General features: G+C 46.2%; 10 non-coding genes across 10 annotated transcripts; all 10 read right to left on the reverse strand.

The window, feature by feature from the left end:
• Positions 1-2,074: 2,074 nt before the first annotated feature.
• Positions 2,075-2,265, reverse strand: LOC130310182 (U2 spliceosomal RNA). Its single transcript, XR_008858731.1, has one exon. It is a non-coding gene; the product is annotated as a U2 spliceosomal RNA (small nuclear RNA).
• Positions 2,266-4,348: 2,083 nt separating this feature from the next.
• On the reverse strand, positions 4,349-4,539 carry LOC130310193 (U2 spliceosomal RNA). Its single transcript, XR_008858742.1, has one exon. It is a non-coding gene; the product is annotated as a U2 spliceosomal RNA (small nuclear RNA).
• Positions 4,540-6,634: 2,095 nt separating this feature from the next.
• On the reverse strand, positions 6,635-6,825 carry LOC130310205 (U2 spliceosomal RNA). Its single transcript, XR_008858753.1, has one exon. It is a non-coding gene; the product is annotated as a U2 spliceosomal RNA (small nuclear RNA).
• A 2,087-nt stretch (positions 6,826-8,912) lies between these two features.
• Positions 8,913-9,103, reverse strand: LOC130310207 (U2 spliceosomal RNA). The gene has a single exon (XR_008858755.1). It is a non-coding gene; the product is annotated as a U2 spliceosomal RNA (small nuclear RNA).
• Positions 9,104-11,189: 2,086 nt separating this feature from the next.
• Positions 11,190-11,380, reverse strand: LOC130310172 (U2 spliceosomal RNA). Its single transcript, XR_008858721.1, has one exon. It is a non-coding gene; the product is annotated as a U2 spliceosomal RNA (small nuclear RNA).
• A 2,074-nt stretch (positions 11,381-13,454) lies between these two features.
• On the reverse strand, positions 13,455-13,645 carry LOC130310173 (U2 spliceosomal RNA). Its single transcript, XR_008858722.1, has one exon. It is a non-coding gene; the product is annotated as a U2 spliceosomal RNA (small nuclear RNA).
• A 2,086-nt stretch (positions 13,646-15,731) lies between these two features.
• LOC130310174 (U2 spliceosomal RNA) lies at positions 15,732-15,922 on the reverse strand. Its single transcript, XR_008858723.1, has one exon. It is a non-coding gene; the product is annotated as a U2 spliceosomal RNA (small nuclear RNA).
• Positions 15,923-18,000: 2,078 nt separating this feature from the next.
• Positions 18,001-18,191, reverse strand: LOC130310175 (U2 spliceosomal RNA). Its single transcript, XR_008858724.1, has one exon. It is a non-coding gene; the product is annotated as a U2 spliceosomal RNA (small nuclear RNA).
• A 2,076-nt stretch (positions 18,192-20,267) lies between these two features.
• LOC130310176 (U2 spliceosomal RNA) lies at positions 20,268-20,458 on the reverse strand. Its single transcript, XR_008858725.1, has one exon. It is a non-coding gene; the product is annotated as a U2 spliceosomal RNA (small nuclear RNA).
• Positions 20,459-22,543: 2,085 nt separating this feature from the next.
• Positions 22,544-22,734, reverse strand: LOC130310177 (U2 spliceosomal RNA). Its single transcript, XR_008858726.1, has one exon. It is a non-coding gene; the product is annotated as a U2 spliceosomal RNA (small nuclear RNA).
• Between the last annotated feature and the right edge of the window lie 203 nt (positions 22,735-22,937).

Raw genomic sequence — 22,937 nt, forward strand, 5'->3', positions numbered from 1 at the left:
GCGGGCCCAACAAGGTCCCCTTCATGGGCACTATCACTGCTTGCTGTCAGGGAGGCTGCCAGACAATTTTCCATGCACACTCTGGGCTGGGGGGCAGTCAACCACCAGTACACACAGCAGAACCTAAACCCATACCATTATTGCTAAGCAGCAAGACAGGGGCCCATTGCACTCCCACGGGGCCTTTTTAAATGCAATCCATAACCCGGATTTGCCAGGAACCCTTCTTACTCCTCCTACTTGCATGTGACACTGGGCTTAGGATCTGCATAGGAAACACACACACAAGCACACACCTACCTTTGTTGCCTGCAGATGCCTCCTTGGCTGTCCCCAAACGGTATCAAACCAACACCCACGGGAAGCTGTAAGCATAGAGGACATGCCTGCACCCCATTGGACTTACCTGTGTGGGTTAAACCCGGGTTATTTGACAACCTATGGCGGTGATGGTTCTGCTCAGGCAGAGCAGTGCTGATGCTCCTCATAAAGCTGTCGCTGCTGTGAAGGTTCTAGGTGACATCACAAATCCCTATGGTTACATACACAACAAAGCTGGGTTGTTGTTGTTTACACTCTGCAAGGCCTGTGGAAGTGAGTGACATCATAGCACTGTAGTTCTGAGGGTTCTAGATGGATGCAACAATCTCCTGTTGCTTCTATGAAGGCCATAATAGACGACATCACCAAACAGCTCCATAGTCACATACACAGCAAAGGAGAGATGTTGTTTACACCTAGTGATGTCAGTGGTATTGAGTGACATCACAGCACAGTGCTAAGGCTCCTGGGCCTGGACACAGCAGCGGCTGCAATATCTCAACGGAGAATACGTTTATATATATATGTGTGTGTGTGCGCGTATATATATATATATATATATATATATATATATATATATATATATTTCTCCGCCGAAATCACTTTTAAACCCATTTCCACCTTTTTTTCCCTTCTCTTCCTCTTACTTTTTTTTCACGTTTTTTTACGTTTTTCTCCTTTTCGCCTCTTTTCTGGGCGTATTATTCTTCTTTTTCTTCTTTTTTTTCGTCTAATGCATACCCCATCAGTGCAGCAATGCTTATTCAATACCGCCAGCAGATGGAGACACTGGGGGATAATTTTCTAAGGATTTATACTGATTTTTCCTGTCTGAATTTGTCGCACAGAAAGTTGCAGGCCAAATATGTGTGACATTTCTGCGACTTTAGCTTCTAGAGCATTTTTACAACATTATACATAGGTGCTGAATACATAAAAAGCGACTGTTCAGCGACAGACAAGTCGCATCGGCTGAAAGTAGGCCAGAATGTCAGTCCATGTTGGAGCAGGTTTAGATACAGTCTAAAGCATAGATCTCAAAGTCTGTGCACAGAATTTAGCAAGGGCCTCGCACCTTCTGATGCATCAGGTAGGTGCACAATAGCATAGCCTAACCCTCTGTACTTTGGTCTATATTGATGCGGGACATAGACAGCCAGCTGATGACCAATCCATTAGTGCAATGGATGGCTGGAAGCATTTGTCTTTGCCTTTGCAATACCACAGAAGCAATGCATGGTCAATGTACAGCAATGACACACCTGTGTGAACAGCCAGGAGACCCCCCCCCCCATGTTATGTTACATAGTTACATAGTTAGTACGGTCGAAAAAAGACATATGTCCATCAAGTTCAACCAGGGAATTAAGGGGTAGGGGTGTGGCGCGATATTGGGGAAGGGATGAGATTTTATATTTCTTCATAAGCATTAATCTTATTTTGTCAATTAGGAACATTCAGCACCCACCCGCTATCAAGGCAGCTGCCTATCATGTCATGCCCTACCTGCACAGGTGTGCTGGCTACTCAAATGATCCAATTAAGGAGGCCATTTAGTCAGCAGCAGCAGAAGTCCTGTGCCTGGACGCTCCAACAGCGGCCAGACACAAGCAGAAGCAGAAGCAGCAGCAGCACCACCTTTTGTTTTTTGGCTGCAGCAGCAGCAGCAGCAAGGCCCACAGGGCTGGCTAGCTGGCTAGCCAGCAAGCAGGTAGCAATGAAAGTAGGAATCTTTCTTTTTAACCCTGTAAGGGGGTGGTGCACTGTACCCGAAGATACTGCCATATCGGGTCAATGCATAGGGCGACGGAAGCAAGCTTCGAAATCGGCCCCCGTTCTCAAAAATCCATTTAATATATGGTCCCCAGATAGGGGACGTATCAGATATTAAACTGATAAGAACAGATACTACACTTGATCTTAGCCAAAAGGCCGAGAAGCGATAACCGTGAAAGGGGCGGGCCCAACAAGGTCCCCTTCATGGGCACTATCACTGCTTGCTGTCAGGGAGGCTGCCAGACAATTTTCCATGCACACTCTGGGCTGGGGGGCAGTCAACCACCAGTACACACAGCAGAACCTAAACCCATACCATTATTGCTAAGCAGCAAGACAGGGGCCCATTGCACTCCCACGGGGCCTTTTTAAATGCAATCCATAACCCGGATTTGCCAGGAACCCTTCTTACTCCTCCTACTTGCATGTGACACTGGGCTTAGGATCTGCATAGGAAACACACACACAAGCACACACCTACCTTTGTTGCCTGCAGATGCCTCCTTGGCTGTCCCCAAACGGTATCAAACCAACACCCACGGGAAGCTGTAAGCATAGAGGACATGCCTGCACCCCATTGGACTTACCTGTGTGGGTTAAACCCGGGTTATTTGACAACCTATGGCGGTGATGGTTCTGCTCAGGCAGAGCAGTGCTGATGCTCCTCATAAAGCTGTCGCTGCTGTGAAGGTTCTAGGTGACATCACAAATCCCTATGGTTACATACACAACAAAGCTGGGTTGTTGTTGTTTACACTCTGCAAGGCCTGTGGAAGTGAGTGACATCATAGCACTGTAGTTCTGAGGGTTCTAGATGGATGCAACAATCTCCTGTTGCTTCTATGAAGGCCATAATAGACGACATCACCAAACAGCTCCATAGTCACATACACAGCAAAGGAGAGATGTTGTTTACACCTAGTGATGTCAGTGGTATTGAGTGACATCACAGCACAGTGCTAAGGCTCCTGGGCCTGGACACAGCAGCGGCTGCAATATCTCAACGGAGAATACGTTTATATATATGTGTGTGTGTGCGCGTATATATATATATATATATATATATATATATATATATATATATTCTCCGCCGAAATCACTTTTAAACCCATTTCCACCTTTTTTTCCCTTCTCTTCCTCTTACTTTTTTTTCACGTTTTTTTACGTTTTTCTCCTTTTCGCCTCTTTTCTGGGCGTATTATTCTTCTTTTTCTTCTTTTTTTTCGTCTAATGCATACCCCATCAGTGCAGCAATGCTTATTCAATACCGCCAGCAGATGGAGACACTGGGGGATAATTTTCTAAGGATTTATACTGATTTTTCCTGTCTGAATTTGTCGCACAGAAAGTTGCAGGCCAAATATGTGTGACATTTCTGCGACTTTAGCTTCTAGAGCATTTTTACAACATTATACATAGGTGCTGAATACATAAAAAGCGACTGTTCAGCGACAGACAAGTCGCATCGGCTGAAAGTAGGCCAGAATGTCAGTCCATGTTGGAGCAGGTTTAGATACAGTCTAAAGCATAGATCTCAAAGTCTGTGCACAGAATTTAGCAAGGGCCTCGCACCTTCTGATGCATCAGGTAGGTGCACAATAGCATAGCCTAACCCTCTGTACTTTGGTCTATATTGATGCGGGACATAGACAGCCAGCTGATGACCAATCCATTAGTGCAATGGATGGCTGGAAGCATTTGTCTTTGCCTTTGCAATACCACAGAAGCAATGCATGGTCAATGTACAGCAATGACACACCTGTGTGAACAGCCAGGAGACCCCCCCCCCCCATGTTATGTTACATAGTTACATAGTTAGTACGGTCGAAAAAAGACATATGTCCATCAAGTTCAACCAGGGAATTAAGGGGTAGGGGTGTGGCGCGATATTGGGGAAGGGATGAGATTTTATATTTCTTCATAAGCATTAATCTTATTTTGTCAATTAGGAACATTCAGCACCCACCCGCTATCAAGGCAGCTGCCTATCATGTCATGCCCTACCTGCACAGGTGTGCTGGCTACTCAAATGATCCAATTAAGGAGGCCATTTAGTCAGCAGCAGCAGAAGTCCTGTGCCTGGACGCTCCAACAGCGGCCAGACACAAGCAGAAGCAGAAGCAGCAGCAGCACCACCTTTTGTTTTTTGGCTGCAGCAGCAGCAGCAGCAAGGCCCACAGGGCTGGCTAGCTGGCTAGCCAGCAAGCAGGTAGCAATGAAAGTAGGAATCTTTCTTTTTAACCCTGTAAGGGGGTGGTGCACTGTACCCGAAGATACTGCCATATCGGGTCAATGCATAGGGCGACGGAAGCAAGCTTCGAAATCGGCCCCCGTTCTCAAAAATCCATTTAATATATGGTCCCCAGATAGGGGACGTATCAGATATTAAACTGATAAGAACAGATACTACACTTGATCTTAGCCAAAAGGCCGAGAAGCGATAACCGTGAAAGGGGCGGGCCCAACAAGGTCCCCTTCATGGGCACTATCACTGCTTGCTGTCAGGGAGGCTGCCAGACAATTTTCCATGCACACTCTGGGCTGGGGGGCAGTCAACCACCAGTACACACAGCAGAACCTAAACCCATACCATTATTGCTAAGCAGCAAGACAGGGGCCCATTGCACTCCCACGGGGCCTTTTTAAATGCAATCCATAACCCGGATTTGCCAGGAACCCTTCTTACTCCTCCTACTTGCATGTGACACTGGGCTTAGGATCTGCATAGGAAACACACACACAAGCACACACCTACCTTTGTTGCCTGCAGATGCCTCCTTGGCTGTCCCCAAACGGTATCAAACCAACACCCACGGGAAGCTGTAAGCATAGAGGACATGCCTGCACCCCATTGGACTTACCTGTGTGGGTTAAACCCGGGTTATTTGACAACCTATGGCGGTGATGGTTCTGCTCAGGCAGAGCAGTGCTGATGCTCCTCATAAAGCTGTCGCTGCTGTGAAGGTTCTAGGTGACATCACAAATCCCTATGGTTACATACACAACAAAGCTGGGTTGTTGTTGTTTACACTCTGCAAGGCCTGTGGAAGTGAGTGACATCATAGCACTGTAGTTCTGAGGGTTCTAGATGGATGCAACAATCTCCTGTTGCTTCTATGAAGGCCATAATAGACGACATCACCAAACAGCTCCATAGTCACATACACAGCAAAGGAGAGATGTTGTTTACACCTAGTGATGTCAGTGGTATTGAGTGACATCACAGCACAGTGCTAAGGCTCCTGGGCCTGGACACAGCAGCGGCTGCAATATCTCAACGGAGAATACGTTTATATATATGTGTGTGTGTGCGCGTATATATATATATATATATATATATATATATATATATATATATATATATATATATTTCTCCGCCGAAATCACTTTTAAACCCATTTCCACCTTTTTTTCCCTTCTCTTCCTCTTACTTTTTTTTCACGTTTTTTTACGTTTTTCTCCTTTTCGCCTCTTTTCTGGGCGTATTATTCTTCTTTTTCTTCTTTTTTTTCGTCTAATGCATACCCCATCAGTGCAGCAATGCTTATTCAATACCGCCAGCAGATGGAGACACTGGGGGATAATTTTCTAAGGATTTATACTGATTTTTCCTGTCTGAATTTGTCGCACAGAAAGTTGCAGGCCAAATATGTGTGACATTTCTGCGACTTTAGCTTCTAGAGCATTTTTACAACATTATACATAGGTGCTGAATACATAAAAAGCGACTGTTCAGCGACAGACAAGTCGCATCGGCTGAAAGTAGGCCAGAATGTCAGTCCATGTTGGAGCAGGTTTAGATACAGTCTAAAGCATAGATCTCAAAGTCTGTGCACAGAATTTAGCAAGGGCCTCGCACCTTCTGATGCATCAGGTAGGTGCACAATAGCATAGCCTAACCCTCTGTACTTTGGTCTATATTGATGCGGGACATAGACAGCCAGCTGATGACCAATCCATTAGTGCAATGGATGGCTGGAAGCATTTGTCTTTGCCTTTGCAATACCACAGAAGCAATGCATGGTCAATGTACAGCAATGACACACCTGTGTGAACAGCCAGGAGACCCCCCCCCCCATGTTATGTTACATAGTTACATAGTTAGTACGGTCGAAAAAAGACATATGTCCATCAAGTTCAACCAGGGAATTAAGGGGTAGGGGTGTGGCGCGATATTGGGGAAGGGATGAGATTTTATATTTCTTCATAAGCATTAATCTTATTTTGTCAATTAGGAACATTCAGCACCCACCCGCTATCAAGGCAGCTGCCTATCATGTCATGCCCTACCTGCACAGGTGTGCTGGCTACTCAAATGATCCAATTAAGGAGGCCATTTAGTCAGCAGCAGCAGAAGTCCTGTGCCTGGACGCTCCAACAGCGGCCAGACACAAGCAGAAGCAGAAGCAGCAGCAGCACCACCTTTTGTTTTTTGGCTGCAGCAGCAGCAGCAGCAAGGCCCACAGGGCTGGCTAGCTGGCTAGCCAGCAAGCAGGTAGCAATGAAAGTAGGAATCTTTCTTTTTAACCCTGTAAGGGGGTGGTGCACTGTACCCGAAGATACTGCCATATCGGGTCAATGCATAGGGCGACGGAAGCAAGCTTCGAAATCGGCCCCCGTTCTCAAAAATCCATTTAATATATGGTCCCCAGATAGGGGACGTATCAGATATTAAACTGATAAGAACAGATACTACACTTGATCTTAGCCAAAAGGCCGAGAAGCGATAACCGTGAAAGGGGCGGGCCCAACAAGGTCCCCTTCATGGGCACTATCACTGCTTGCTGTCAGGGAGGCTGCCAGACAATTTTCCATGCACACTCTGGGCTGGGGGGCAGTCAACCACCAGTACACACAGCAGAACCTAAACCCATACCATTATTGCTAAGCAGCAAGACAGGGGCCCATTGCACTCCCACGGGGCCTTTTTAAATGCAATCCATAACCCGGATTTGCCAGGAACCCTTCTTACTCCTCCTACTTGCATGTGACACTGGGCTTAGGATCTGCATAGGAAACACACACACAAGCACACACCTACCTTTGTTGCCTGCAGATGCCTCCTTGGCTGTCCCCAAACGGTATCAAACCAACACCCACGGGAAGCTGTAAGCATAGAGGACATGCCTGCACCCCATTGGACTTACCTGTGTGGGTTAAACCCGGGTTATTTGACAACCTATGGCGGTGATGGTTCTGCTCAGGCAGAGCAGTGCTGATGCTCCTCATAAAGCTGTCGCTGCTGTGAAGGTTCTAGGTGACATCACAAATCCCTATGGTTACATACACAACAAAGCTGGGTTGTTGTTGTTTACACTCTGCAAGGCCTGTGGAAGTGAGTGACATCATAGCACTGTAGTTCTGAGGGTTCTAGATGGATGCAACAATCTCCTGTTGCTTCTATGAAGGCCATAATAGACGACATCACCAAACAGCTCCATAGTCACATACACAGCAAAGGAGAGATGTTGTTTACACCTAGTGATGTCAGTGGTATTGAGTGACATCACAGCACAGTGCTAAGGCTCCTGGGCCTGGACACAGCAGCGGCTGCAATATCTCAACGGAGAATACGTTTATATATATGTGTGTGTGTGCGCGTATATATATATATATATATATATATATATATATATATATATATATTTCTCCGCCGAAATCACTTTTAAACCCATTTCCACCTTTTTTTCCCTTCTCTTCCTCTTACTTTTTTTTCACGTTTTTTTACGTTTTTCTCCTTTTCGCCTCTTTTCTGGGCGTATTATTCTTCTTTTTCTTCTTTTTTTTCGTCTAATGCATACCCCATCAGTGCAGCAATGCTTATTCAATACCGCCAGCAGATGGAGACACTGGGGGATAATTTTCTAAGGGTTTATACTGATTTTTCCTGTCTGAATTTGTCGCACAGAAAGTTGCAGGCCAAATATGTGTGACATTTCTGCGACTTTAGCTTCTAGAGCATTTTTACAACATTATACATAGGTGCTGAATACATAAAAAGCGACTGTTCAGCGACAGACAAGTCGCATCGGCTGAAAGTAGGCCAGAATGTCAGTCCATGTTGGAGCAGGTTTAGATACAGTCTAAAGCATAGATCTCAAAGTCTGTGCACAGAATTTAGCAAGGGCCTCGCACCTTCTGATGCATCAGGTAGGTGCACAATAGCATAGCCTAACCCTCTGTACTTTGGTCTATATTGATGCGGGACATAGACAGCCAGCTGATGACCAATCCATTAGTGCAATGGATGGCTGGAAGCATTTGTCTTTGCCTTTGCAATACCACAGAAGCAATGCATGGTCAATGTACAGCAATGACACACCTGTGTGAACAGCCAGGAGACCCCCCCCCCCCCATGTTATGTTACATAGTTACATAGTTAGTACGGTCGAAAAAAGACATATGTCCATCAAGTTCAACCAGGGAATTAAGGGGTAGGGGTGTGGCGCGATATTGGGGAAGGGATGAGATTTTATATTTCTTCATAAGCATTAATCTTATTTTGTCAATTAGGAACATTCAGCACCCACCCGCTATCAAGGCAGCTGCCTATCATGTCATGCCCTACCTGCACAGGTGTGCTGGCTACTCAAATGATCCAATTAAGGAGGCCATTTAGTCAGCAGCAGCAGAAGTCCTGTGCCTGGACGCTCCAACAGCGGCCAGACACAAGCAGAAGCAGAAGCAGCAGCAGCACCACCTTTTGTTTTTTGGCTGCAGCAGCAGCAGCAGCAAGGCCCACAGGGCTGGCTAGCTGGCTAGCCAGCAAGCAGGTAGCAATGAAAGTAGGAATCTTTCTTTTTAACCCTGTAAGGGGGTGGTGCACTGTACCCGAAGATACTGCCATATCGGGTCAATGCATAGGGCGACGGAAGCAAGCTTCGAAATCGGCCCCCGTTCTCAAAAATCCATTTAATATATGGTCCCCAGATAGGGGACGTATCAGATATTAAACTGATAAGAACAGATACTACACTTGATCTTAGCCAAAAGGCCGAGAAGCGATAACCGTGAAAGGGGCGGGCCCAACAAGGTCCCCTTCATGGGCACTATCACTGCTTGCTGTCAGGGAGGCTGCCAGACAATTTTCCATGCACACTCTGGGCTGGGGGGCAGTCAACCACCAGTACACACAGCAGAACCTAAACCCATACCATTATTGCTAAGCAGCAAGACAGGGGCCCATTGCACTCCCACGGGGCCTTTTTAAATGCAATCCATAACCCGGATTTGCCAGGAACCCTTCTTACTCCTCCTACTTGCATGTGACACTGGGCTTAGGATCTGCATAGGAAACACACACACAAGCACACACCTACCTTTGTTGCCTGCAGATGCCTCCTTGGCTGTCCCCAAACGGTATCAAACCAACACCCACGGGAAGCTGTAAGCATAGAGGACATGCCTGCACCCCATTGGACTTACCTGTGTGGGTTAAACCCGGGTTATTTGACAACCTATGGCGGTGATGGTTCTGCTCAGGCAGAGCAGTGCTGATGCTCCTCATAAAGCTGTCGCTGCTGTGAAGGTTCTAGGTGACATCACAAATCCCTATGGTTACATACACAACAAAGCTGGGTTGTTGTTGTTTACACTCTGCAAGGCCTGTGGAAGTGAGTGACATCATAGCACTGTAGTTCTGAGGGTTCTAGATGGATGCAACAATCTCCTGTTGCTTCTATGAAGGCCATAATAGACGACATCACCAAACAGCTCCATAGTCACATACACAGCAAAGGAGAGATGTTGTTTACACCTAGTGATGTCAGTGGTATTGAGTGACATCACAGCACAGTGCTAAGGCTCCTGGGCCTGGACACAGCAGCGGCTGCAATATCTCAACGGAGAATACGTTTATATATATGTGTGTGTGTGCGCGTATATATATATATATATATATATATATATATATATATATATATATTTCTCCGCCGAAATCACTTTTAAACCCATTTCCACCTTTTTTTCCCTTCTCTTCCTCTTACTTTTTTTTCACGTTTTTTTTACGTTTTTCTCCTTTTCGCCTCTTTTCTGGGCGTATTATTCTTCTTTTTCTTCTTTTTTTTCGTCTAATGCATACCCCATCAGTGCAGCAATGCTTATTCAATACCGCCAGCAGATGGAGACACTGGGGGATAATTTTCTAAGGATTTATACTGATTTTTCCTGTCTGAATTTGTCGCACAGAAAGTTGCAGGCCAAATATGTGTGACATTTCTGCGACTTTAGCTTCTAGAGCATTTTTACAACATTATACATAGGTGCTGAATACATAAAAAGCGACTGTTCAGCGACAGACAAGTCGCATCGGCTGAAAGTAGGCCAGAATGTCAGTCCATGTTGGAGCAGGTTTAGATACAGTCTAAAGCATAGATCTCAAAGTCTGTGCACAGAATTTAGCAAGGGCCTCGCACCTTCTGATGCATCAGGTAGGTGCACAATAGCATAGCCTAACCCTCTGTACTTTGGTCTATATTGATGCGGGACATAGACAGCCAGCTGATGACCAATCCATTAGTGCAATGGATGGCTGGAAGCATTTGTCTTTGCCTTTGCAATACCACAGAAGCAATGCATGGTCAATGTACAGCAATGACACACCTGTGTGAACAGCCAGGAGACCCCCCCCCCCATGTTATGTTACATAGTTACATAGTTAGTACGGTCGAAAAAAGACATATGTCCATCAAGTTCAACCAGGGAATTAAGGGGTAGGGGTGTGGCGCGATATTGGGGAAGGGATGAGATTTTATATTTCTTCATAAGCATTAATCTTATTTTGTCAATTAGGAACATTCAGCACCCACCCGCTATCAAGGCAGCTGCCTATCATGTCATGCCCTACCTGCACAGGTGTGCTGGCTACTCAAATGATCCAATTAAGGAGGCCATTTAGTCAGCAGCAGCAGAAGTCCTGTGCCTGGACGCTCCAACAGCGGCCAGACACAAGCAGAAGCAGAAGCAGCAGCAGCACCACCTTTTGTTTTTTGGCTGCAGCAGCAGCAGCAGCAAGGCCCACAGGGCTGGCTAGCTGGCTAGCCAGCAAGCAGGTAGCAATGAAAGTAGGAATCTTTCTTTTTAACCCTGTAAGGGGGTGGTGCACTGTACCCGAAGATACTGCCATATCGGGTCAATGCATAGGGCGACGGAAGCAAGCTTCGAAATCGGCCCCCGTTCTCAAAAATCCATTTAATATATGGTCCCCAGATAGGGGACGTATCAGATATTAAACTGATAAGAACAGATACTACACTTGATCTTAGCCAAAAGGCCGAGAAGCGATAACCGTGAAAGGGGCGGGCCCAACAAGGTCCCCTTCATGGGCACTATCACTGCTTGCTGTCAGGGAGGCTGCCAGACAATTTTCCATGCACACTCTGGGCTGGGGGGCAGTCAACCACCAGTACACACAGCAGAACCTAAACCCATACCATTATTGCTAAGCAGCAAGACAGGGGCCCATTGCACTCCCACGGGGCCTTTTTAAATGCAATCCATAACCCGGATTTGCCAGGAACCCTTCTTACTCCTCCTACTTGCATGTGACACTGGGCTTAGGATCTGCATAGGAAACACACACACAAGCACACACCTACCTTTGTTGCCTGCAGATGCCTCCTTGGCTGTCCCCAAACGGTATCAAACCAACACCCACGGGAAGCTGTAAGCATAGAGGACATGCCTGCACCCCATTGGACTTACCTGTGTGGGTTAAACCCGGGTTATTTGACAACCTATGGCGGTGATGGTTCTGCTCAGGCAGAGCAGTGCTGATGCTCCTCATAAAGCTGTCGCTGCTGTGAAGGTTCTAGGTGACATCACAAATCCCTATGGTTACATACACAACAAAGCTGGGTTGTTGTTGTTTACACTCTGCAAGGCCTGTGGAAGTGAGTGACATCATAGCACTGTAGTTCTGAGGGTTCTAGATGGATGCAACAATCTCCTGTTGCTTCTATGAAGGCCATAATAGACGACATCACCAAACAGCTCCATAGTCACATACACAGCAAAGGAGAGATGTTGTTTACACCTAGTGATGTCAGTGGTATTGAGTGACATCACAGCACAGTGCTAAGGCTCCTGGGCCTGGACACAGCAGCGGCTGCAATATCTCAACGGAGAATACGTTTATATATATGTGTGTGTGTGCGCGTATATATATATATATATATATATATATATATATTTCTCCGCCGAAATCACTTTTAAACCCATTTCCACCTTTTTTTCCCTTCTCTTCCTCTTACTTTTTTTTCACGTTTTTTTACGTTTTTCTCCTTTTCGCCTCTTTTCTGGGCGTATTATTCTTCTTTTTCTTCTTTTTTTTCGTCTAATGCATACCCCATCAGTGCAGCAATGCTTATTCAATACCGCCAGCAGATGGAGACACTGGGGGATAATTTTCTAAGGATTTATACTGATTTTTCCTGTCTGAATTTGTCGCACAGAAAGTTGCAGGCCAAATATGTGTGACATTTCTGCGACTTTAGCTTCTAGAGCATTTTTACAACATTATACATAGGTGCTGAATACATAAAAAGCGACTGTTCAGCGACAGACAAGTCGCATCGGCTGAAAGTAGGCCAGAATGTCAGTCCATGTTGGAGCAGGTTTAGATACAGTCTAAAGCATAGATCTCAAAGTCTGTGCACAGAATTTAGCAAGGGCCTCGCACCTTCTGATGCATCAGGTAGGTGCACAATAGCATAGCCTAACCCTCTGTACTTTGGTCTATATTGATGCGGGACATAGACAGCCAGCTGATGACCAATCCATTAGTGCAATGGATGGCTGGAAGCATTTGTCTTTGCCTTTGCAATACCACAGAAGCAATGCATGGTCAATGTACAGCAATGACACACCTGTGTGAACAGCCAGGAGACCCCCCCCCCCCATGTTATGTTACATAGTTACATAGTTAGTACGGTCGAAAAAAGACATATGTCCATCAAGTTCAACCAGGGAATTAAGGGGTAGGGGTGTGGCGCGATATTGGGGAAGGGATGAGATTTTATATTTCTTCATAAGCATTAATCTTATTTTGTCAATTAGGAACATTCAGCACCCACCCGCTATCAAGGCAGCTGCCTATCATGTCATGCCCTACCTGCACAGGTGTGCTGGCTACTCAAATGATCCAATTAAGGAGGCCATTTAGTCAGCAGCAGCAGAAGTCCTGTGCCTGGACGCTCCAACAGCGGCCAGACACAAGCAGAAGCAGAAGCAGCAGCAGCACCACCTTTTGTTTTTTGGCTGCAGCAGCAGCAGCAGCAAGGCCCACAGGGCTGGCTAGCTGGCTAGCCAGCAAGCAGGTAGCAATGAAAGTAGGAATCTTTCTTTTTAACCCTGTAAGGGGGTGGTGCACTGTACCCGAAGATACTGCCATATCGGGTCAATGCATAGGGCGACGGAAGCAAGCTTCGAAATCGGCCCCCGTTCTCAAAAATCCATTTAATATATGGTCCCCAGATAGGGGACGTATCAGATATTAAACTGATAAGAACAGATACTACACTTGATCTTAGCCAAAAGGCCGAGAAGCGATAACCGTGAAAGGGGCGGGCCCAACAAGGTCCCCTTCATGGGCACTATCACTGCTTGCTGTCAGGGAGGCTGCCAGACAATTTTCCATGCACACTCTGGGCTGGGGGGCAGTCAACCACCAGTACACACAGCAGAACCTAAACCCATACCATTATTGCTAAGCAGCAAGACAGGGGCCCATTGCACTCCCACGGGGCCTTTTTAAATGCAATCCATAACCCGGATTTGCCAGGAACCCTTCTTACTCCTCCTACTTGCATGTGACACTGGGCTTAGGATCTGCATAGGAAACACACACACAAGCACACACCTACCTTTGTTGCCTGCAGATGCCTCCTTGGCTGTCCCCAAACGGTATCAAACCAACACCCACGGGAAGCTGTAAGCATAGAGGACATGCCTGCACCCCATTGGACTTACCTGTGTGGGTTAAACCCGGGTTATTTGACAACCTATGGCGGTGATGGTTCTGCTCAGGCACTCAGGCAGAGCAGTGCTGATGCTCCTCATAAAGCTGTCGCTGCTGTGAAGGTTCTAGGTGACATCACAAATCCCTATGGTTACATACACAACAAAGCTGGGTTGTTGTTGTTTACACTCTGCAAGGCCTGTGGAAGTGAGTGACATCATAGCACTGTAGTTCTGAGGGTTCTAGATGGATGCAACAATCTCCTGTTGCTTCTATGAAGGCCATAATAGACGACATCACCAAACAGCTCCATAGTCACATACACAGCAAAGGAGAGATGTTGTTTACACCTAGTGATGTCAGTGGTATTGAGTGACATCACAGCACAGTGCTAAGGCTCCTGGGCCTGGACACAGCAGCGGCTGCAATATCTCAACGGAGAATACGTTTATATATATGTGTGTGTGTGCGCGTATATATATATATATATATATATATATATATATATATTTCTCCGCCGAAATCACTTTTAAACCCATTTCCACCTTTTTTTCCCTTCTCTTCCTCTTACTTTTTTTTCACGTTTTTTTACGTTTTTCTCCTTTTCGCCTCTTTTCTGGGCGTATTATTCTTCTTTTTCTTCTTTTTTTTCGTCTAATGCATACCCCATCAGTGCAGCAATGCTTATTCAATACCGCCAGCAGATGGAGACACTGGGGGATAATTTTCTAAGGATTTATACTGATTTTTCCTGTCTGAATTTGTCGCACAGAAAGTTGCAGGCCAAATATGTGTGACATTTCTGCGACTTTAGCTTCTAGAGCATTTTTACAACATTATACATAGGTGCTGAATACATAAAAAGCGACTGTTCAGCGACAGACAAGTCGCATCGGCTGAAAGTAGGCCAGAATGTCAGTCCATGTTGGAGCAGGTTTAGATACAGTCTAAAGCATAGATCTCAAAGTCTGTGCACAGAATTTAGCAAGGGCCTCGCACCTTCTGATGCATCAGGTAGGTGCACAATAGCATAGCCTAACCCTCTGTACTTTGGTCTATATTGATGCGGGACATAGACAGCCAGCTGATGACCAATCCATTAGTGCAATGGATGGCTGGAAGCATTTGTCTTTGCCTTTGCAATACCACAGAAGCAATGCATGGTCAATGTACAGCAATGACACACCTGTGTGAACAGCCAGGAGACCCCCCCCCCCCATGTTATGTTACATAGTTACATAGTTAGTACGGTCGAAAAAAGACATATGTCCATCAAGTTCAACCAGGAAATTAAGGGGTAGGGGTGTGGCGCGATATTGGGGAAGGGATGAGATTTTATATTTCTTCATAAGCATTAATCTTATTTTGTCAATTAGGAACATTCAGCACCCACCCGCTATCAAGGCAGCTGCCTATCATGTCATGCCCTACCTGCACAGGTGTGCTGGCTACTCAAATGATCCAATTAAGGAGGCCATTTAGTCAGCAGCAGCAGAAGTCCTGTGCCTGGACGCTCCAACAGCGGCCAGACACAAGCAGAAGCAGAAGCAGCAGCAGCACCACCTTTTGTTTTTTGGCTGCAGCAGCAGCAGCAGCAAGGCCCACAGGGCTGGCTAGCTGGCTAGCCAGCAAGCAGGTAGCAATGAAAGTAGGAATCTTTCTTTTTAACCCTGTAAGGGGGTGGTGCACTGTACCCGAAGATACTGCCATATCGGGTCAATGCATAGGGCGACGGAAGCAAGCTTCGAAATCGGCCCCCGTTCTCAAAAATCCATTTAATATATGGTCCCCAGATAGGGGACGTATCAGATATTAAACTGATAAGAACAGATACTACACTTGATCTTAGCCAAAAGGCCGAGAAGCGATAACCGTGAAAGGGGCGGGCCCAACAAGGTCCCCTTCATGGGCACTATCACTGCTTGCTGTCAGGGAGGCTGCCAGACAATTTTCCATGCACACTCTGGGCTGGGGGGTAGTCAACCACCAGTACACACAGCAGAACCTAAACCCATACCATTATTGCTAAGCAGCAAGACAGGGGCCCATTGCACTCCCACGGGGCCTTTTTAAATGCAATCCATAACCCGGATTTGCCAGGAACCCTTCTTACTCCTCCTACTTGCATGTGACACTGGGCTTAGGATCTGCATAGGAAACACACACACAAGCACACACCTACCTTTGTTGCCTGCAGATGCCTCCTTGGCTGTCCCCAAACGGTATCAAACCAACACCCACGGGAAGCTGTAAGCATAGAGGACATGCCTGCACCCCATTGGACTTACCTGTGTGGGTTAAACCCGGGTTATTTGACAACCTATGGCGGTGATGGTTCTGCTCAGGCAGAGCAGTGCTGATGCTCCTCATAAAGCTGTCGCTGCTGTGAAGGTTCTAGGTGACATCACAAATCCCTATGGTTACATACACAACAAAGCTGGGTTGTTGTTGTTTACACTCTGCAAGGCCTGTGGAAGTGAGTGACATCATAGCACTGTAGTTCTGAGGGTTCTAGATGGATGCAACAATCTCCTGTTGCTTCTATGAAGGCCATAATAGACGACATCACCAAACAGCTCCATAGTCACATACACAGCAAAGGAGAGATGTTGTTTACACCTAGTGATGTCAGTGGTATTGAGTGACATCACAGCACAGTGCTAAGGCTCCTGGGCCTGGACACAGCAGCGGCTGCAATATCTCAACGGAGAATACGTTTATATATATGTGTGTGTGTGCGCGTATATATATATATATATATATATATATATATATATATTTCTCCGCCGAAATCACTTTTAAACCCATTTCCACCTTTTTTTCCCTTCTCTTCCTCTTACTTTTTTTTCACGTTTTTTTACGTTTTTCTCCTTTTCGCCTCTTTTCTGGGCGTATTATTCTTCTTTTTCTTCTTTTTTTTCGTGTAATGCATACCCCATCAGTGCAGCAATGCTTATTCAATACCGCCAGCAGATGGAGACACTGGGGGATAATTTTCTAAGGATTTATACTGATTTTTCCTGTCTGAATTTGTCGCACAGAAAGTTGCAGGCCAAATATGTGTGACATTTCTGCGACTTTAGCTTCTAGAGCATTTTTACAACATTATACATAGGTGCTGAATACATAAAAAGCGACTGTTCAGCGACAGACAAGTCGCATCGGCTGAAAGTAGGCCAGAATGTCAGTCCATGTTGGAGCAGGTTTAGATACAGGCTAAAGCATAGATCTCAAAGTCTGTGCACAGAATTTAGCAAGGGCCTCGCACCTTCTGATGCATCAGGTAGGTGCACAATAGCATAGCCTAACCCTCTGTACTTTGGTCTATATTGATGCGGGACATAGACAGCCAGCTGATGACCAATCCATTAGTGCAATGGATGGCTGGAAGCATTTGTCTTTGCCTTTGCAATACCACAGAAGCAATGCATGGTCAATGTACAGCAATGACACACCTGTGTGAACAGCCAGGAGACCCCCCCCCCCCATGTTATGTTACATAGTTACATAGTTAGTACGGTCGAAAAAAGACATATGTCCATCAAGTTCAACCAGGGAATTAAGGGGTAGGGGTGTGGCGCGATATTGGGGAAGGGATGAGATTTTATATTTCTTCATAAGCATTAATCTTATTTTGTCAATTAGGAACATTCAGCACCCACCCGCTATCAAGGCAGCTGCCTATCATGTCATGCCCTACCTGCACAGGTGTGCTGGCTACTCAAATGATCCAATTAAGGAGGCCATTTAGTCAGCAGCAGCAGAAGTCCTGTGCCTGGACGCTCCAACAGCGGCCAGACACAAGCAGAAGCAGAAGCAGCAGCAGCACCACCTTTTGTTTTTTGGCTGCAGCAGCAGCAGCAGCAAGGCCCGCAGGGCTGGCTAGCTGGCTAGCCAGCAAGCAGGTAGCAATGAAAGTAGGAATCTTTCTTTTTAACCCTGTAAGGGGGTGGTGCACTGTACCCGAAGATACTGCCATATCGGGTCAATGCATAGGGCGACGGAAGCAAGCTTCGAAATCGGCCCCCGTTCTCAAAAATCCATTTAATATATGGTCCCCAGATAGGGGACGTATCAGATATTAAACTGATAAGAACAGATACTACACTTGATCTTAGCCAAAAGGCCGAGAAGCGATAACCGTGAAAGGGGCGGGCCCAACAAGGTCCCCTTCATGGGCACTATCACTGCTTGCTGTCAGGGAGGCTGCCAGACAATTTTCCATGCACACTCTGGGCTGGGGGGCAGTCAACCACCAGTACACACAGCAGAACCTAAACCCATACCATTATTGCTAAGCAGCAAGACAGGGGCCCATTGCACTCCCACGGGGCCTTTTTAAATGCAATCCATAACCCGGATTTGCCAGGAACCCTTCTTACTCCTCCTACTTGCATGTGACACTGGGCTTAGGATCTGCATAGGAAACACACACACAAGCACACACCTACCTTTGTTGCCTGCAGATGCCTCCTTGGCTGTCCCCAAACGGTATCAAACCAACACCCACGGGAAGCTGTAAGCATAGAGGACATGCCTGCACCCCATTGGACTTACCTGTGTGGGTTAAACCCGGGTTATTTGACAACCTATGGCGGTGATGGTTCTGCTCAGGCAGAGCAGTGCTGATGCTCCTCATAAAGCTGTCGCTGCTGTGAAGGTTCTAGGTGACATCACAAATCCCTATGGTTACATACACAACAAAGCTGGGTTGTTGTTGTTTACACTCTGCAAGGCCTGTGGAAGTGAGTGACATCATAGCACTGTAGTTCTGAGGGTTCTAGATGGATGCAACAATCTCCTGTTGCTTCTATGAAGGCCATAATAGACGACATCACCAAACAGCTCCATAGTCACATACACAGCAAAGGAGAGATGTTGTTTACACCTAGTGATGTCAGTGGTATTGAGTGACATCACAGCACAGTGCTAAGGCTCCTGGGCCTGGACACAGCAGCGGCTGCAATATCTCAACGGAGAATACGTTTATATATATGTGTGTGTGTGCGCGTATATATATATATATATATATATATATATATATATTTCTCCGCCGAAATCACTTTTAAACCCATTTCCACCTTTTTTTCCCTTCTCTTCCTCTTACTTTTTTTTCACGTTTTTTTACGTTTTTCTCCTTTTCGCCTCTTTTCTGGGCGTATTATTCTTCTTTTTCTTCTTTTTTTTCGTCTAATGCATACCCCATCAGTGCAGCAATGCTTATTCAATACCGCCAGCAGATGGAGACACTGGGGGATAATTTTCTAAGGATTTATACTGATTTTTCCTGTCTGAATTTGTCGCACAGAAAGTTGCAGGCCAAATATGTGTGACATTTCTGCGACTTTAGCTTCTAGAGCATTTTTACAACATTATACATAGGTGCTGAATACATAAAAAGCGACTGTTCAGCGACAGACAAGTCGCATCGGCTGAAAGTAGGCCAGAATGTCAGTCCATGTTGGAGCAGGTTTAGATACAGTCTAAAGCATAGATCTCAAAGTCTGTGCACAGAATTTAGCAAGGGCCTCGCACCTTCTGATGCATCAGGTAGGTGCACAATAGCATAGCCTAACCCTCTGTACTTTGGTCTATATTGATGCGGGACATAGACAGCCAGCTGATGACCAATCCATTAGTGCAATGGATGGCTGGAAGCATTTGTCTTTGCCTTTGCAATACCACAGAAGCAATGCATGGTCAATGTACAGCAATGACACACCTGTGTGAACAGCCAGGAGACCCCCCCCCCCCATGTTATGTTACATAGTTACATAGTTAGTACGGTCGAAAAAAGACATATGTCCATCAAGTTCAACCAGGGAATTAAGGGGTAGGGGTGTGGCGCGATATTGGGGAAGGGATGAGATTTTATATTTCTTCATAAGCATTAATCTTATTTTGTCAATTAGGAACATTCAGCACCCACCCGCTATCAAGGCAGCTGCCTATCATGTCATGCCCTACCTGCACAGGTGTGCTGGCTACTCAAATGATCCAATTAAGGAGGCCATTTAGTCAGCAGCAGCAGAAGTCCTGTGCCTGGACGCTCCAACAGCGGCCAGACACAAGCAGAAGCAGAAGCAGCAGCAGCACCACCTTTTGTTTTTTGGCTGCAGCAGCAGCAGCAGCAAGGCCCACAGGGCTGGCTAGCTGGCTAGCCAGCAAGCAGGTAGCAATGAAAGTAGGAATCTTTCTTTTTAACCCTGTAAGGGGGTGGTGCACTGTACCCGAAGATACTGCCATATCGGGTCAATGCATAGGGCGACGGAAGCAAGCTTCGAAATCGGCCCCCGTTCTCAAAAATCCATTTAATATATGGTCCCCAGATAGGGGACGTATCAGATATTAAACTGATAAGAACAGATACTACACTTGATCTTAGCCAAAAGGCCGAGAAGCGATAACCGTGAAAGGGGCGGGCCCAACAAGGTCCCCTTCATGGGCACTATCACTGCTTGCTGTCAGGGAGGCTGCCAGACAATTTTCCATGCACACTCTGGGCTGGGGGGCAGTCAACCACCAGTACACACAGCAGAACCTAAACCCATACCATTATTGCTAAGCAGCAAGACAGGGGCCCATTGCACTCCCACGGGGCCTTTTTAAATGCAATCCATAACCCGGATTTGCCAGGAACCCTTCTTACTCCTCCTACTTGCATGTGACACTGGGCTTAGGATCTGCATAGGAAACACACACACAAGCACACACCTACCTTTGTTGCCTGCAGATGCCTCCTTGGCTGTCCCCAAACGGTATCAAACCAACACCCACGGGAAGCTGTAAGCATAGAGGACATGCCTGCACCCCATTGGACTTACCTGTGTGGGTTAAACCCGGGTTATTTGACAACCTATGGCGGTGATGGTTCTGCTCAGGCAGAGCAGTGCTGATGCTCCTCATAAAGCTGTCGCTGCTGTGAAGGTTCTAGGTGACATCACAAATCCCTATGGTTACATACACAACAAAGCTGGGTTGTTGTTGTTTACACTCTGCAAGGCCTGTGGAAGTGAGTGACATCATAGCACTGTAGTTCTGAGGGTTCTAGATGGATGCAACAATCTCCTGTTGCTTCTATGAAGGCCATAATAGACGACATCACCAAACAGCTCCATAGTCACATACACAGCAAAGGAGAGATGTTGTTTACACCTAGTGATGTCAGTGGTATTGAGTGACATCACAGCACAGTGCTAAGGCTCCTGGGCCTGGACACAGCAGCGGCTGCAATATCTCAACGGAGAATACGTTTATATATATGTGTGTGTGTGCGCGTATATATATATATATATATATATATATATATATATATATATTTCTCCGCCGAAATCACTTTTAAACCCATTTCCACCTTTTTTTCCCTTCTCTTCCTCTTACTTTTTTTTCACGTTTTTTTTACGTTTTTCTCCTTTTCGCCTCTTTTCTGGGCGTATTATTCTTCTTTTTCTTCTTTTTTTTCGTCTAATGCATACCCCATCAGTGCAGCAATGCTTATTCAATACCGCCAGCAGATGGAGACACTGGGGGATAATTTTCTAAGGATTTATACTGATTTTTCCTGTCTGAATTTGTCGCACAGAAAGTTGCAGGCCAAATATGTGTGACATTTCTGCGACTTTAGCTTCTAGAGCATTTTTACAACATTATACATAGGTGCTGAATACATAAAAAGCGACTGTTCAGCGACAGACAAGTCGCATCGGCTGAAAGTAGGCCAGAATGTCAGTCCATGTTGGAGCAGGTTTAGATACAGGCTAAAGCATAGATCTCAAAGTCTGTGCACAGAATTTAGCAAGGGCCTCGCACCTTCTGATGCATCAGGTAGGTGCACAATAGCATAGCCTAACCCTCTGTACTTTGGTCTATATTGATGCGGGACATAGACAGCCAGCTGATGACCAATCCATTAGTGCAATGGATGGCTGGAAGCATTTGTCTTTGCCTTTGCAATACCACAGAAGCAATGCATGGTCAATGTACAGCAATGACACACCTGTGTGAACAGCCAGGAGACCCCCCCCCCCATGTTATGTTACATAGTTACATAGTTAGTACGGTCGAAAAAAGACATATGTCCATCAAGTTCAACCAGGGAATTAAGGGGTAGGGGTGTGGCGCGATATTGGGGAAGGGATGAGATTTTATATTTCTTCATAAGCATTAATCTTATTTTGTCAATTAGGAACATTCAGCACCCACCCGCTATCAAGGCAGCTGCCTATCATGTCATGCCCTACCTGCACAGGTGTGCTGGCTACTCAAATGATCCAATTAAGGAGGCCATTTAGTCAGCAGCAGCAGAAGTCCTGTGCCTGGACGCTCCAACAGCGGCCAGACACAAGCAGAAGCAGAAGCAGCAGCAGCAGCACCACCTTTTGTTTTTTGGCTGCAGCAGCAGCAGCAGCAAGGCCCACAGGGCTGGCTAGCTGGCTAGCCAGCAAGCAGGTAGCAATGAAAGTAGGAATCTTTCTTTTTAACCCTGTAAGGGGGTGGTGCACTGTACCCGAAGATACTGCCATATCGGGTCAATGCATAGGGCGACGGAAGCAAGCTTCGAAATCGGCCCCCGTTCTCAAAAATCCATTTAATATATGGTCCCCAGATAGGGGACGTATCAGATATTAAACTGATAAGAACAGATACTACACTTGATCTTAGCCAAAAGGCCGAGAAGCGATAACCGTGAAAGGGGCGGGCCCAACAAGGTCCCCTTCATGGGCACTATCACTGCTTGCTGTCAGGGAGGCTGCCAGACAATTTTCCATGCACACTCTGGGCTGGGGGGCAGTCAACCACCAGTACACACAGCAGAACCTAAACCCATACCATTATTGCTAAGCAGCAAGACAGGGGCCCATTGCACTCCCACGGGGCCTTTTTA

This window comes from Hyla sarda, unplaced genomic scaffold, assembly GCF_029499605.1.
Source record: "Hyla sarda isolate aHylSar1 unplaced genomic scaffold, aHylSar1.hap1 scaffold_1560, whole genome shotgun sequence".
NCBI classification, from domain to species: Eukaryota; Metazoa; Chordata; class Amphibia; order Anura; family Hylidae; genus Hyla; species Hyla sarda.